Source organism: Phoca vitulina, unplaced genomic scaffold (assembly GCF_004348235.1).
Source record: "Phoca vitulina isolate PV1807 unplaced genomic scaffold, GSC_HSeal_1.0 scaffold77, whole genome shotgun sequence".
NCBI lineage: Eukaryota > Metazoa > Chordata > Mammalia > Carnivora > Phocidae > Phoca > Phoca vitulina.
The window spans coordinates 5,996,466-6,011,501 of NW_022589780.1; the positions used below are offsets into that span (position 1 = coordinate 5,996,466).

Consider the following 15,036-nt stretch of genomic DNA (forward strand, 5'->3'; position numbering starts at 1 on the left):
AACCAAAAAAAAAAAAAAAAACTCAAGTACTAAAAAATAATTAAAAAACCCATGAACGCTATATACTGTTTTTCCCAAGAGCTGAAGTTTTGCAGTTCTCTATGATGGGTAAACTTGGTGTTAGCTACTTTTTCCTGCTGGTCTTCTAAGGGAGGGGTCTGTTGTGCTGATTCTCAGGTGTTCTTGCCTTTGTGGAATTGTGCCTCCCTTGACATGCGGCTGGTTCCATGTAAGTCGTTCCAGATTCCACTATATGGCACTCTTTTGCTCCCTGAAGACTTTCACCAGCAACAGAGGAGATGAAAATGGCAAAGCCCCACTCTCTAGTCCTGGAGCTGAAAGTTCACACACCCCCATTTTCAGTGAGCCCTTACAAAAAAGCAGTCGATCACTCTTGTCTCCCTGGTTTCTGACCAAACTCTGTGTTCACCCAGCCTGTGACCCAGCACTTTTATTTCAGGCATGTGACCCAGTTTTGAGTCTCCAAAATTTACAGACTCCTGTGGCTTGGACCCACATGGTTCCTCCCAGGAGAGGGAGGGGGGTCTCACCCCATTTCTACCTTTTGCTGGGCCCTTGCCTGGAGAGTGATCACACCACCATGCAATTGCTCTCAGTTTATGGCAACACCAAGCAGAAAGCTGTCTCCTAGTCTTGTTATTTTCAGCCAGCTTCCCCGCTCTTGTCCCTGAAAACCTTGCTGGACTCAGGCACCTCCGTTCTTCTTGTGACCCCGGGGATCCTGTGACACCATACTGTCCCAACTCAGATTCCGCCGTGCTTTGCCACTTGAGTACCATAATGCCAGCATCATCCCTCACTGTAGCAGACTTCTGAAAGTTCTGATTTTGTGCTCTACTTCTTATAATACTTTGCAGTATCTTCCTTAAGCAAGCTCCCTCCCCTCCACCTTATCTTCCAATATATCACCCTAGATTCACATCTCTGCACCTCTTACCTTCCAAAAAGTGGTAGCTTTTCTATTTGTGGAATTACAGCAATTCTTTTCTAAGATGTCTGATTGATGTTGCTGGTGCTCAGAATGATTTGATAACTATCTATCTGAATTCCAGGGACCAGAAGAAATTAGGGTCCCTTACTCCTCTGCCATCTCAACTCCTCTCTCCCCTATTTTCTGAACCTAACATTGTTTAACGTTTTAAAAAAATGTCAAGACAAGAGAAACTGGCAATATTTAACGTGAAATCATTAGAAAATATATTCCACAGTTCATTTAGAAATATGTGAATTTCAGGTAAATTGCACGTGACTTTGTCCAAAGAAAGCCATGACTCTCTCTTAGATGTGAAACATGTTGAAGAGTGAAATGCTGCTCTGGAGTTGATACCTCATATATATGTTATCAGGATCTTAGGGTTACTTACTGCTCAATTTGACATTACCAATTTGTGGAGAAATATATTCCCACTGACATCTAAGTTGGCCATACCAGTAAATATGCTATTAGCTGAAGTTTCTTATTGCCATAGCTATCATGATGAATGGGTCAGCCTTGTTTATCCACATATGACCCTGAGAGATTCCCTTCTGATTCTACAGTTTTAGTGATTTATAGATGCAATAATACTACATTTGTGGACAGCCAAGAAAAGGCTCACAATCTGCCTCTGGAGTCTAAAAGGATATTAAGAAGACTGTTCTCCGTAGCTTTCATTCTGCTACACTAAACTTCTTAAGGACAAGGTGAGACTTATTCTAATTCCCCTGTGCTAAGCATCACATATAGTAGATGCTCCAAAAATAGCCGCTAAATAGCTTATAAGATCCTCCAGGAAGAAAGCACTTTCTTTTTTTTTTAGATTTTGTTTATTTATTTGACAGAGAGAGACACAGCGACAGAGGGAACACAAGCAGGGGGAGTGGGGGAGGGAGAAGCAGGCTTCCTGCAGAACAGGGAGCCTGATGCGGGGCTCGATCCCAGGACCCTGGGATCATGACCTGAGCCGAAGGCAGACATTTAACGACTGAGCCACCCAGGCGCCCCAAGAAAGCACTTTCTTGACCTTCCAAGTTTTTCTGAATAGCAGCTATTTCTTTGATTTGGTTGTTATCTTATAGGCAAGCAAGATAGGAGGCAAAGTTTTGAGGCAGCAGATAAAATTATTCACACAATGATGCAAATGTGGATATATGTCTCGAAGGAGCTGCTACTCACCTACCTTCCTGTGTGCCCAGGATGAGGGAGATAGGTGGGTGGTCATTATCTGTCTTTCCAAGTGCCACCTATGAAACTATGGTCCTTAAAAGAAGCAGCAGTATCTTGAAACTTGGCTGTTTAGGTTACTTCTTTGTAGAGGAGTAAGAAGAAGCACAATTGGTGACTATTAACCATATGTCTCCCTCAAAGTAAAATCTTGCTAGAATACAGAAGGGAGTGAAGGAAATTAAGAAATGGTATCAGTCTTTGCTAGCTTTCCAAAAATCTAAACTTTACAGTGGTCTGACTGGACAGGAGAGAGAGAGAAGCAAATTAAAATAAACACGAACTTGCAACAGCAAAGAACAAATGCATACACAAAAGGAATTTAAGAATTTTCTAAGTTTCATGAGCAAGTTAAAGGGATAACTATCACAACACATTACCAAGATGAGGAAGAAAGAAGTCTCTATAAGAAATAGAAGCCAAACCAGTAAACTTGTTTTCTATTTCTACCAGTTGGAAAGAAGAATCATCTCTCTTTGTACAGCTGTTAAATCAGAAACGATTTGTTCCCCTACTGGGGATAAAAACTTTCATCTGCTCTAGTATGTATATGTGTATGTACTAGAGCAAAAGAATATGGTATGTATAGTACATACTAGTATGTCTAGTACTAGTGTGTATAGTACATACTATATATACATATATATAAATATGTGTGTGTGTGTATTACTATATATAATATACCAAGGACAATATCACACAGTTCATATGTAGTAAATCATTAATATAGGTTAGCCAATAAAAACCAAACCAATCCAAATTGAGATTATTAAGTAGTGTGATATGTGTACTAGCCCATAGACTGACTTATTTTCATATATTTTCTTTGAAGGAATTAGCTTTGTATGGTCTTGTTTTATGTTCAATATTTACACAAATATTGCTTTAAGAAGGCCATTAAACCGAACAGAGAATAAATCTGTACAATTAAGGAGCCCAACCTCCATGTGTAAATATTAATCATGTTTTTTCATGATAAAAATACATTCCAATCAAAAGGCTTTATTTGAGTTTGACAAAGTGAAAGTGACAGATAGATTGTTTTTTTTTAGTGCCCCAAATCTCTTACTGGAGTCCAGAAGCAAAGCAATACAATTCAGACTGAGCATAAATATTGTTGATGTGCTAAAAAGTGAACAGTCATGATGATATTCTTACCACGTTTAAGTCAACATAAATCAACTTTCCAAGAATGTCAAAATTTATCTATTATTACTTAAAACTTAAAGGAGCTCTCTAGCTATAGTCTTTAGTACGAGAAACATTAGAAGAAAAAATTCTCAAAAAAGATGCTTTCATAAATTTAAGCAGAAGAATAAATTAATATCCTAAGTGAAATGAGTCAGACAGAGAAAAAATACTATATAATTTTACTTATATGTGGATTGTAAAAACCAAAACCAACCAACCAACAAAAAAGAAATGGAATCATAAACACAGCAAATCAACTGTTGGTTGACAGAAGGGATGGGACTGAGGGGAATGAGTAAAATAGGTGAAGGGGACTACAAGATACAAGCTTCCAGTTAGAAAATAAATAAGTCCCTGGGATGAAAAACACTGCATAGGGAATATAGTCAATAATATTGTAATAATATTGAATGGTGATAGATGGTAAATAGCTTAAGGTATAGAATTAAGCATAGCTTAATGTATAGAACTGTGGTGAGCATAGCTTAATGTACTGAATTGTCAAATTAGTATGTGTACACCAGAAACTAATATAATATTTTCTGCCAACCGTACTTCAATTTAAAAAATCTCATACCTCAAAAAAATGTCATACAAATTAGTTTACCAAACAAATCTATATATTTACCTCAATTGAGTTTTAAAACCAACATATGAAATAAACAAGGTAAATATTTTTATTTCTCCAATACCTAAATGAGAAAACTGAGGCTGTGAAATATTATGTGACTTATTCTGTGTCATAAAACTCCAGACTGGTGGAGCTAGAACTAGAATATAGCTCCTCTGACCCAGAGTACCTTTTTCCTTCTGCATTTTAGACCACTGCTGAGTAGTATTCCACTATATGGATATATTATAATTTGTTTATTCATTCACTTGCTTATAAACCTTTGGGTTATTTGGAGTTTTACAATAAAGCTGCTATAAATATGTGTATACAAATCTTTGCATGGGCATATGCTTTCTTTTCTCTTGGTTAATAACTAAGAGTGGAATGACTGGTTCGTATGGTAATTTTATGTTTAACTTTTTAAGAAATTGTCAAACTGTTTTTCCAATGTAGTTGTATCAATTTATGTTCTCACCAGCAATGTATGTATGAGTTCTAGTTTCTTTACATCTTTGTTAACATACTCAGTTTTTGGTGTACTCAGTATTTTTTATTTTAATTTTAGTCATTCTAATATGCAATAGTATCTCATAATGTTTTTAATTTGTATTTACCTAATGATTTGGACATCTTTTCTTATGCTTATTTGAAGTCATTATCTCTTTTATGGTGAAGTGATTATTCAAATATATTGCCTTTTTAAAAATTGGATGATCTGTTTTCTTATAAGTAGTCTCTTATTTTTATTTTTCTTTATTTGTTTATTTGTTTATTTTTTCGGGCAAGAATAAACCATACCTTGGTTCAAAGATTTTACAAACCAGTAAACTATGAATTTAACACTACCATAATTACTAATAGAGTAATATACTAACAGCAACCATGTATTATAATCTCAATTTTATGTGTTGAAATCAAATGATAATAAAAATAAAAGTATACAAAATTGTCTTAAAAAATGAAAACTCAATGTGAGCAAAACAGTTTTTGATTTCTGTTTAAAAATAAAGATGTTCAAAAAAGTACTCATAGGTATTAATCATGCTAAAGGACTCAGTTGGAAATAATTGTGGCTTGTTTATAAATATATCCTCCCAATCAGTATATAATCTGAAAGAGCTAATTCTTGCGGCTATGAAAAAAAAATAACACAAAATTACATTCATGACTCAATTATGAAACAACTAATATACTGTTTTATTTTTTATTTTATTATGTTATGTCACTGTACAATACATCATTAGTTTTTGATATAGTGTTCCATGATTCATTGTTTTCATATAACACCCAGTGCTCCATGCAGTACATGTTTAATATACTGTGTTATAAGGCAGCACGTTAAAAATGTATATTATTTTGCTTTCATTTATGATTAACTTTTCTCTATTTTACATAGTATTTTGTTTATATTTTGAATATGACTGTATTTTCTTTTTTAATTTAAATCAATTAACCAAGGTATAGTACATCATTGGTTTTTGATATAATGTTCAATGATTCATCAGTTCATTGAAGTATAATTAACAGGTATAAAATAATTTTTAATTTCAGGTATAAAATAATAATGAATCAACAGTTTTATATTTCTCAGTGCTCACCACAATAACTCTTAATCCCTTTTATTTACTTAACCCATCCCCTTCTCACCCTCTCTGACAACCACCAGTTTGTTTTTTGTATTTAGAAATCCGTTTTTATTTGTCTCTTTTTATTTTTGTTTTTTTCTTTTGTTTCTTAAATTTCACATTTGAATGAAGTCGTATTTGTCTTTGTCTGATTTATTTCACTTAGCATTATAACCTCTAGGCCCATCCATGTTGTTGCAAATGGCAAGATCTTATTCTTTTTTTTAATTTAAATTCAATTAGCCAACATATAGTACATCATTAGTCTCAGATGTAGTGTTCATCAATTTATCAGTTGTGTATTACATCCAGTGCTCATCACATCACATGCCCTCCTTAATGCCCATCATCCAATTACCCCATCCCCCACTCACCTCCCCTCCAGAAACCCTCAGTTTGTTTCTTATAGTTAAGAGTCTCTCATGGTTTTTCTCCCTCTTTGATGACTTCCCAGTTTTCCCTCCCTTCCCCTATAAGATCTTATTCTTTTTTATGAGTGAGTAATATCTCACTGGTTTATATATATATATATATATATATATATATATATATATATATATCTCATATCTCCTTTATCCATTTATCTACTGATGGACACTTAGGTTGCTTTGATACCTTGGCTATTGTAAATAATGCTGCGCTAAACATAGCAGTGCACATATCTTTTCAAATTAGTGTTTTTTGTGTTCTATGAGTAAATAACAAGTACTGGAATTATTGGGTTACTTGAAACTTCTATTTTTAATTTCCTGAGGAAACTCCATTCTGTTTTCCACAATAGCTGCACCAATTTGCATTCCCACCAACAATGCATGATGGTTCCTTTTTCTCCACATCCTTGCCAACACTTGAAATTTCTTGTCATTCTGACAATTGTAAGGTGATATCTCATTGTGGTTTTGATTTTCATTTCCCTGATGATTAGTGACATTGAGCAACTTTTCATGTGTTTGTTGACCATCTGTATATCTTCTTTGGGAAAATATCTATTCAGGTCCTCTGACTATTTTTTAGTTAGACTGTTGTGTGGGTTTTTTTTTTTTTTTTTTTTTTTTTTGTTTTGTTTTTTTTTTTTTTTTTTTTTTTTTTTGGTGTTGAGTTGCATACATTCTTTATAAATTTTGCATATAAACCCATCATCAAATATATTATTTGCAAATATCTTCTCCCACTCAGTAGGTTGCCTCTTTATTTTACTGATGGTTTCCTTTTCTGTGCAAAAGCTTTTCATTTTGGTGTAGTCCCAGTAGTTTATTTTTTCTCTTATTTCTCTTGCCAGAGGAGACATATCTAGAAAAATATTTTTATGACCAATTTCCAAGAAATCACTGCCCATGTTTTTTTTCTAGGAATTTTATAGTTTTAGGTCCTACATTTAGGGCTTTAATCAATTCTAAGTTTATTTTTGTGTATGGTGTAAGAAATTGGTCCAGTTTCATTCTTTTACATGTAGCTGTCCAGGTTTCTCAACACCATTTGTCGAAGAAACTGTCTTTTCCCCATTATATATTCTTGCCTACTTTGACATAGATTAATTGGCCATAAAACCTTGGGTTTATTTCTGCACTCTATTCTGTTCCACTGATCTATGTGTCTATTTTTGTGCCAGTACCATAATACTGTATTGATTACTACAGCTTTGTACTATATCTTGAAATCTGGAATTGTGGTACATCCAGCTTTTCTTTTTTTTTTTCAAGATTGTTTGGACTGTTCAGTATCTTTTGCAGTTTCACACAAATAAATGTCCTAGAGGAGAACACAGGCAGTAATTTCTCTGACATTGGCCACACCAACATTTTTCTAGTTATGTCTCCTAAGGCAGGGGAAATGAAAGCAAAAATAAACTATTAGGACCACATTAAAATAAAAAGTTTGTGCACAACAAAGGAGATTATCAACAAAATGAAAAAAAACAACCTACTGACTGGGAGAAGATATTTGCAAATGATATATCCAATAAGGGGTTAATATTCAAAATATATAAACAACTTATATAAGTCAACACCAAAAAAAAAAAAAATCTGATTAAAAAATAGGAAGAGGATCTGAACACACATTTTTCCAAAGAAGTAAAGATGTTCAACATTACTAATCAACAAGGAAATGACAATCAAAACCACAATGAGATATCCCCTTACACCAGTTAGAATGGCTAAAATAAAAATGACAAGAAATAACAAATATTGACAAGGATGTGGAAAAAAAGGAACCCTTGTGCACTGTTGGTGGGAATGCAACCTGGTGCAGCCATTATGGAAAACAGTATGGAGGTTCCTCAAAAAATTAAAAATAGCAATACGTAATGAACTAATAATTCCACTATTGCTTATTTACCCAAAGAATATGAAAACACTAATTTGAAAAGTTATCTGCACCCCTATGTTTATTGCAAAATTATTTACGATGGCCAAGATCTGGAAGCAACGTAAGTGTCCATCAATAGATGAATGGATGAAAAAAATGTATATATAAACAATGGAATATTACACAGTCACAAAAAAGGATGAGATCATGCCATTTGAGACAACATGGATGGCTTGGAGGTTATTATACTAAATGAAATAAGTCAGAATGAGAAAAACAAATATCATAAGTTTCCTCTCGTAAGTGGAATCTAAAAAACTCCGAAGACTAAACAAACAAAAAGGAGACTCACACCTATAAATACAAAGAACAAACTGATGGTTTGAGGGGAAGGGGATGGGAGTTGGGCAAAATGGGTGAAGGGGAGAGGGAGATACAGGCTTCCAGATATGGAATGAATAAGTCATGGGAATAAAAGACACAACATAAGGAATACAGTCAATAATATTGTAATAGTGATGTAACAGGACAGATTGCATCTATACTTGTCATGACATAGTGTTATGTATATATTTGTCAAATCACTATATTGTACACCTGAAACTAATCATGTGTCAACTATACTCAAGTAAGAAATCTATCCATAGACCTATATGTAGGTCTATCTTGTCCTTCCATTTTTTGCATATAGCATATTTTATTTAACCATTCTCTGAATGATTGTTCTGTAGTAATCTTTACTAGGTTTTAAAATAGGAGTTCAGAAGCACTTTCAAATTAACTTGCCTTTTAATATATTCAAATAAATGAATGAACCCAACCTCAAGAGAAGACTTTTCAAAATGTTATTTGTAGTTCCAAATTATTCACTAAATTGATAACCATATAATAGGCACTTAATACTTCTAGAATAAATGGATAGATGAAATCAAAATTAAAGAAATACATATGGTGGAGCTTAGCTCAGGGCCTCTTAGAAATATGTACACAGAAGCAGACTGGGGGAATCTTGTGCCTTATGTTCAAAAACAACTCTGTTTTACCAGATGGAGCCCGAATTTAATTTCCAAAGCTATCAATTCAGGCCTACTACTTTAGTTATGTAGCAAGGGAAAATTATTTATCCTTATGAGGCTCAGCTTTTTCATCTGTAAAATGAAGATAATCAGAGAAGGTTAATGGGTTGGCCTAGCTAGATGGTTAAATGGGATATAAATATAAGAGATTCTAAATCACTAGAAACATAATGAGGCTGAGAAAATTACATTATCTAAACTCTCTTCTCATAGAAAGTATTACATGAAAGGTTGGAAAGAATACTTTAATAAGTGTTGGCAGTGGTGGGTTCTAAAGGACACACTTATATGGCTGATAAACTGTCTTCTGAGGAGAGGAGGGTTCTGCTAATTTTAGGGCCATATTTAAAGTGCCTGTAACATTAAAAGTAATTGAGTTATAGATTTCAGGATATGTTTGCTCCATGAAGACAGGAATTTGTGCTTAGAACAGAATGTGGCCCACAGTAGGTGCTCAATGTATACTTAAATGAATGAATGAGTGAATGCTGCCAGTAGTCCTTCTCTTCTCCCATACAACTTTCACTATCACCTTTACATAAACATTGAACAGTATTAAAAAGTCAGTTTGAAGGTATGCATTATTATTAGATTACTGAAGTTATCTTACATTTCCATCTAGACCTGGAGCTAAGAATACTTATCTCACAGGACTCTTGAGAAGATGAAAATATAGTATGTGAGAAAATGGCTGGCTTAGTGCCCAATACACTGTAGGTAATCAATAAATGTTAGTTGCCTTCTGTCTTGTCCTAGGAAAAATATCTATTCAGTTTTGCAGCAAGCATGCACATTTATCCATCCTGGTCCTTGATATCTTTATATATATATATATACACACATATATATATATATACACACACACACATATATATATATATATATTTGTATTTTCAACTTTCAACAACTTTATACTTCACAAAGTATAAATACCTTTATACTTTCAACCTCATTCCAACCCCTAAAATATATTGCAGTAGTAAGTATCCTTCTCTCTGTCAAGCAGGGACAATGATTCTTTAGGTCTTTCTGGACAATTCCTTATTCCAACTCTCAGTCTATCAGGGCTGGGGAACCCACACCATTTAGACCAATATGAAAGTAAGCTCTTCCCAATTCCACAGTTTATTCCTTCTATGGTGTTACAATTACCATGTGCATAGGGATTGAACAAAAAATTCATCCATTTTCATTCATTATGAATTATTTAATTGTCCCAAAAGCTAATAACTGAATTATTATCCAGAACCATATGATATCTACTATAATTACTTGACAAAATAATTTATGAAAGAAAAAAAAGTCTAGAAATTGTAGAAGGTAACCAACTAACTTTTAAAAGAAAGGAACTGAGGACAATGTGTAAGATAGTGGTAGAGTAGGCAGACCCTAGGCTTGTCTCCTCACATGAACACAACTAGATAACTATCAAATCACCCTAAATACCCCAGAAATTGACCTAAAGACTGACAGGACAAAGTATACAACTAAAGCGAGAGAAGAGGCCACATGGAAGATAGGAGGTGCAGAGACAGGTTTTAGGGGAGAAACAGATTGTGGGTGCAATGGAGGGGAGAGAGCTGTGGTAGCAGAGAAGGGTGAGAAAGAGAGAGGAGCACACAGGGACACACACAAGAATGGTTTCCCCAAAGCCATTGGCTTGGAAAAAGAGAGGGGCTGAGAGCCTAGAGTTTTACAGTTTAGCAGGATAGAGCCTGGAGGACACTGCACTGATCCTCAAGACAAAGCAGGGACACAACCCAGGGGCAGACAGCACGGAAACAGTGATCTGAAGAGTGCCTGCGGCACACAAAGGGGAGATGATTTGATCTTCTCAGAGTGTGACTCCAAGAGGCAGCATTCACAGAGATGCCTCACTGGGAAGAAAGGAGTGAGCAAGTACCATTTCCCTCCCCTGCCTCTCAGCATAAACATCCCCTCCCATGACCCTCAGAATAAACACAGAGCCAATTGCAGAAAGGAGCACAGTGCTGATGACACTGATGGCCTAACATGATTACACAAGCCCCATTCCCATGTACCTTGGCAGAACTGCCTTTCTGAGTTCCAGCATGGGAGGCCTCTCCCCCAGAAGACTAGGAAAAAAAACACAACCTGTCGAAACCAGCTGTCCTGGCCAGAGAGTACTGCAGGGCTTCAAATCACAAGCAGACCAGAGCACACCTAGCAAAAACTCAGCACATTCAAGACAGGGATGAAACACTGACCACAGCAAGGAGAACCTCTGCAGATGACTGGCCTAACGGATAGAGCAGCCAAAACACAACGGAAGAGCACAGGCAGCACACAAAAGAGACACTTCCCTGGGCACTACATAATCTACTTCATAAGGCAATTACGTTCAGAAGCAGGAGACATAACTGACTTTTCTAACGGAGGAGACAGAGACATAGACAAAATGCAAAGATAAGGGAATTTATCCAAATGAAAGAACAAGATAAGGCCACAGCCAGAGATCTAAGTGAAACAGATATAAGTAACATGCCTAATTGAGAATTTAAAGCAACAATCATATAAAATAGTGGCTGGACTTAAGAAAATAAAATAGAAGATATCAGTGAGACCCTTAAGAGAGAGATAAAAGAGTTAAAAAAGAAACCATCAGAGATGAAGAATGCAATAAATGAGATGGGAAACAGGCTTGATGCAATGAACAGCAGGCTTCAAGAACCAGAGGAGTGAATTAAACACCTAGAAGATAAAGTAATGGAAAGTAATGAAGTTGAATAAAAGAGAGAAAGGAAAATTATGCAACATGACAGTAGTCTTAAGGAACTTAGTGACTTCATCAAACATGATAACATCCATACTATAAGAGTTCCAGAAGAAGGAGAGAGAGAAAGGGGGACAGAAAATTTATATGAAAAAAGAATAGCAGAAAACTTTCTTAATCTGGAGAAGGAAATAGACATCTAGATCCAGGAGGCACAGAGAACTCCCATTAAAATCAATAAAAGCAGGCCAACACCAAGACATATTGTAATTAAATTTGTAAAATATAGCAATAAAGAAAAAAAAAATCCTAAAAGCAGAAAGACAAAACAAGTCCCTAACTTACAAGGGAAGATCCATAATGTGAAATGCAGATCTCTCCACAGAAACTCAGCAAGCCAGAAGACAGTGGCATGATATATTCAACGAGCTGAAAGGGAAAAATCTGCAGCAAAGAATACTCTATCCAGCAAGGTTACCATTGAGACTAGAAGGAGAGAAAAAGAGTTTCCCAGACAAATAAAAACTATAGGAATTTGTGATCTCTAAACCAGCCCTGCAAGAAATATTAAAGGGGACAGTTTGAGTGCAAATGAAAGACTAAAATAGTCAGAGGCAAGAAAGGACCACAGAAAATCTCCAGAAACAATGACAAAACAAATAATAAGATGGCACTAATACATAACTATCAATAATTATTCTGAATGTAAATGGACTAAACTCTCAAATCAAAATACATAGCATGTCAGAATGGATAAAAAAACAAGACCTGCTGCCTACAAGAGACTCACTTTACCTAAAGTAACCTGTGGATTGAAAGTGAGGGGATGGAGAGATACTTATTATGCAAATGGATGTGAAAACAAAGCCAGAGTAGAAATACTTATTTCAGAAAAACTAGACTTTAAAATAAAGTCTGTAACAATTGACAAAGAAGGGGATTAAATAATCATAAAGGAGATAATCCAACAGAAGATCTAACAATTGTAAATATTTATGCACCCAACATAGGAGCACCCAAAGATATAAAACAATTAAAAAAACATAAAGGAATAATTGATAAAAATACAATAATAGTAGGAGACTCTAACACCTAGCTTACATTGATGGAAAGATCATTCAAAATAGAAAACAAACAGGCAAACAGTGGCACCATATGACACATTGGTCCAGATGGACTTAAAAGAAATATCCAGAACATTCATCCTAAAAGAGCAGAATACATATTCTTTTTAAGTACACATGGGACATTCTCCAGAATAGATCACATATTAGGTCATAAATCAGTCCTCAATAAATATAAAAAGATTGAAGTCATACCATACAACTTTTCTGACCACAATGCTATGAAACCAGAAGTCAACCACAAGAACAAATCTGGAAAGACCACAAATACATGGAGCTTAAGCAAAATGCTACTAAAGAATGAATGGGTCAACCAGGCAATCAAAGAAGAAATAAAAAATACATGGAAAAGAATAAAAATGAAGACACAACAGTCCAAATCCTTTGGGATGCAAAAGCAGTCATAAGAGGAAAGGGTAAAATAGTATAAGCTTGCCTCAAGAAGTAAGAAAAATCTCAAATAAACAATCTAACCTTAGACCTAAAGGACCTAGAAAAAGAACAAGAAATAAAGCCTAAAGTCAGCAGGAGGAAGGAAATAATAAAGAATAGAGCAGAAATAAATGTTATAGAAACTAAAAAAAAAAAAAAAAAAGCAATAGAAAACATCAATGAAACCAGATAGTTCTTTAAAAAATTAATAAAATTGATAAACTTCTAGCCAGATTTATTAAAAAGAAAATAGAAAGGACCCAAATAAATAAAATCATGAATGAGAGAAGAGAGATCAAAACCAACACCACACAAATGCAAACAATTATAAGGGAATATTATGAAAAATTACATGCCAACAAATCGGACAACCTGGAAGAAATGGATAAATTCCCAGCAATATACAAACTACCAAAACTGAAATTGGAAGAAATAGAAAATATGAATAGACTGATAACCAACAAAGAAATTGAATGAGTAAACAAAAATATCAAAACAAACAAAAGTCCACGGCCACAAGAATTCACAGGGGAATACTACCAAACATTTGAAGAGTTAATATCTACTATTCACAAACCATTCCAAAAATAGAAAAGGAAAGGAAACTTCCAAATTCATTCTATGGCACCAAAATTACCTTCATCCCAAAACTAGACAAAGACGCAATGAAAAAGCAGAATTACAGACCAATATCCCAGATGAAGATGGATGCAAAACTTCTTAACAATATAATAGCTAATAAGATCCAACAGTCCATTAAAAGGATTATTCATCACGACCAAGTGGGATTTATTCCTCGGCTGCAAGCATGGTTCAACATGTGCAAAAATATCAATGTGAGACACAATTAGTAAAAGAAAGGACAAGACCATATGATACTCTCAATAGATGAAGAAAAAGCCTTTGACAAAATAAAGCCTACTTTCTTGATAAAAACTCTATTCGGTGTATGGATAGAAGGAACATACCATAGTATCATAAAAGACACATACGAAAAACCCACAATAAATATCATCCTCAATGGAGAAAAACTGAGAGCTTGTCCCCTAAGGTCAGGAAAACGACAGGGATGTCCACTGTCACCACTGTTGTTCAACATAGTACTGGAAGTCCTAGCCTCAGCAATCAGACAACAACAAAACCTATAAAAGGCATCCAAAATGGCAAAGAAGTCAAACTGTCACTCTTCACAGATGACATGATACTTTATCTGGAAAACCCAAAAGACCCCACTCCAAAATTGCTAGAACTCATACAGGAATTCAGCAACGTGGCAGGATATAAAATCAATGCACAGAAATCAGTTGCATTTCTATACACTAATAATGAAGCAAAAGAAACAGAAATCAGGGAATTGATCCCATTACAATTGCACCAAAAACCATAAGATACCTAGGAATAAAGTGAATCGTAGAAGTAAAGTATCTGTACTCTTAAAATTACAGAATACTTATGAAAGAATTTGAGGAAGACACTAAGAAATGGAATATCATTCCATGCTCATGAATTGGAAGAATAAATATTGTTAAAATGTCTATGCTGCCCAGAGCAATCTACACATTCAAGGCAATCCCTATCAAAATACCATCGACATTTTTCACAAAGCTGGAACAAATAATCCTAAAATTTGTATGGAACTAGAAAAGATCCTGAATAGCCAAAGGAATGTTGAAAAAGAAATCCAAAGCTGGTGGCATCACAATCCCAGAC

The 15,036-nt window shown here is 34.8% G+C and overlaps 1 protein-coding gene across 1 annotated transcript in view; it reads right to left on the minus strand.

The window, feature by feature from the left end:
• The window catches only part of ZC3H12B (zinc finger CCCH-type containing 12B), a 549,765-nt gene that overhangs the window by 232,864 nt on the left and 301,865 nt on the right, over positions 1-15,036 (minus strand). The window contains exon 3 of the mRNA XM_032393861.1: positions 2,177-2,378. The gene's annotated coding sequence lies outside the window, so the exon portion shown is untranslated. The remainder of the gene's footprint in view (positions 1-2,176; positions 2,379-15,036) is intronic.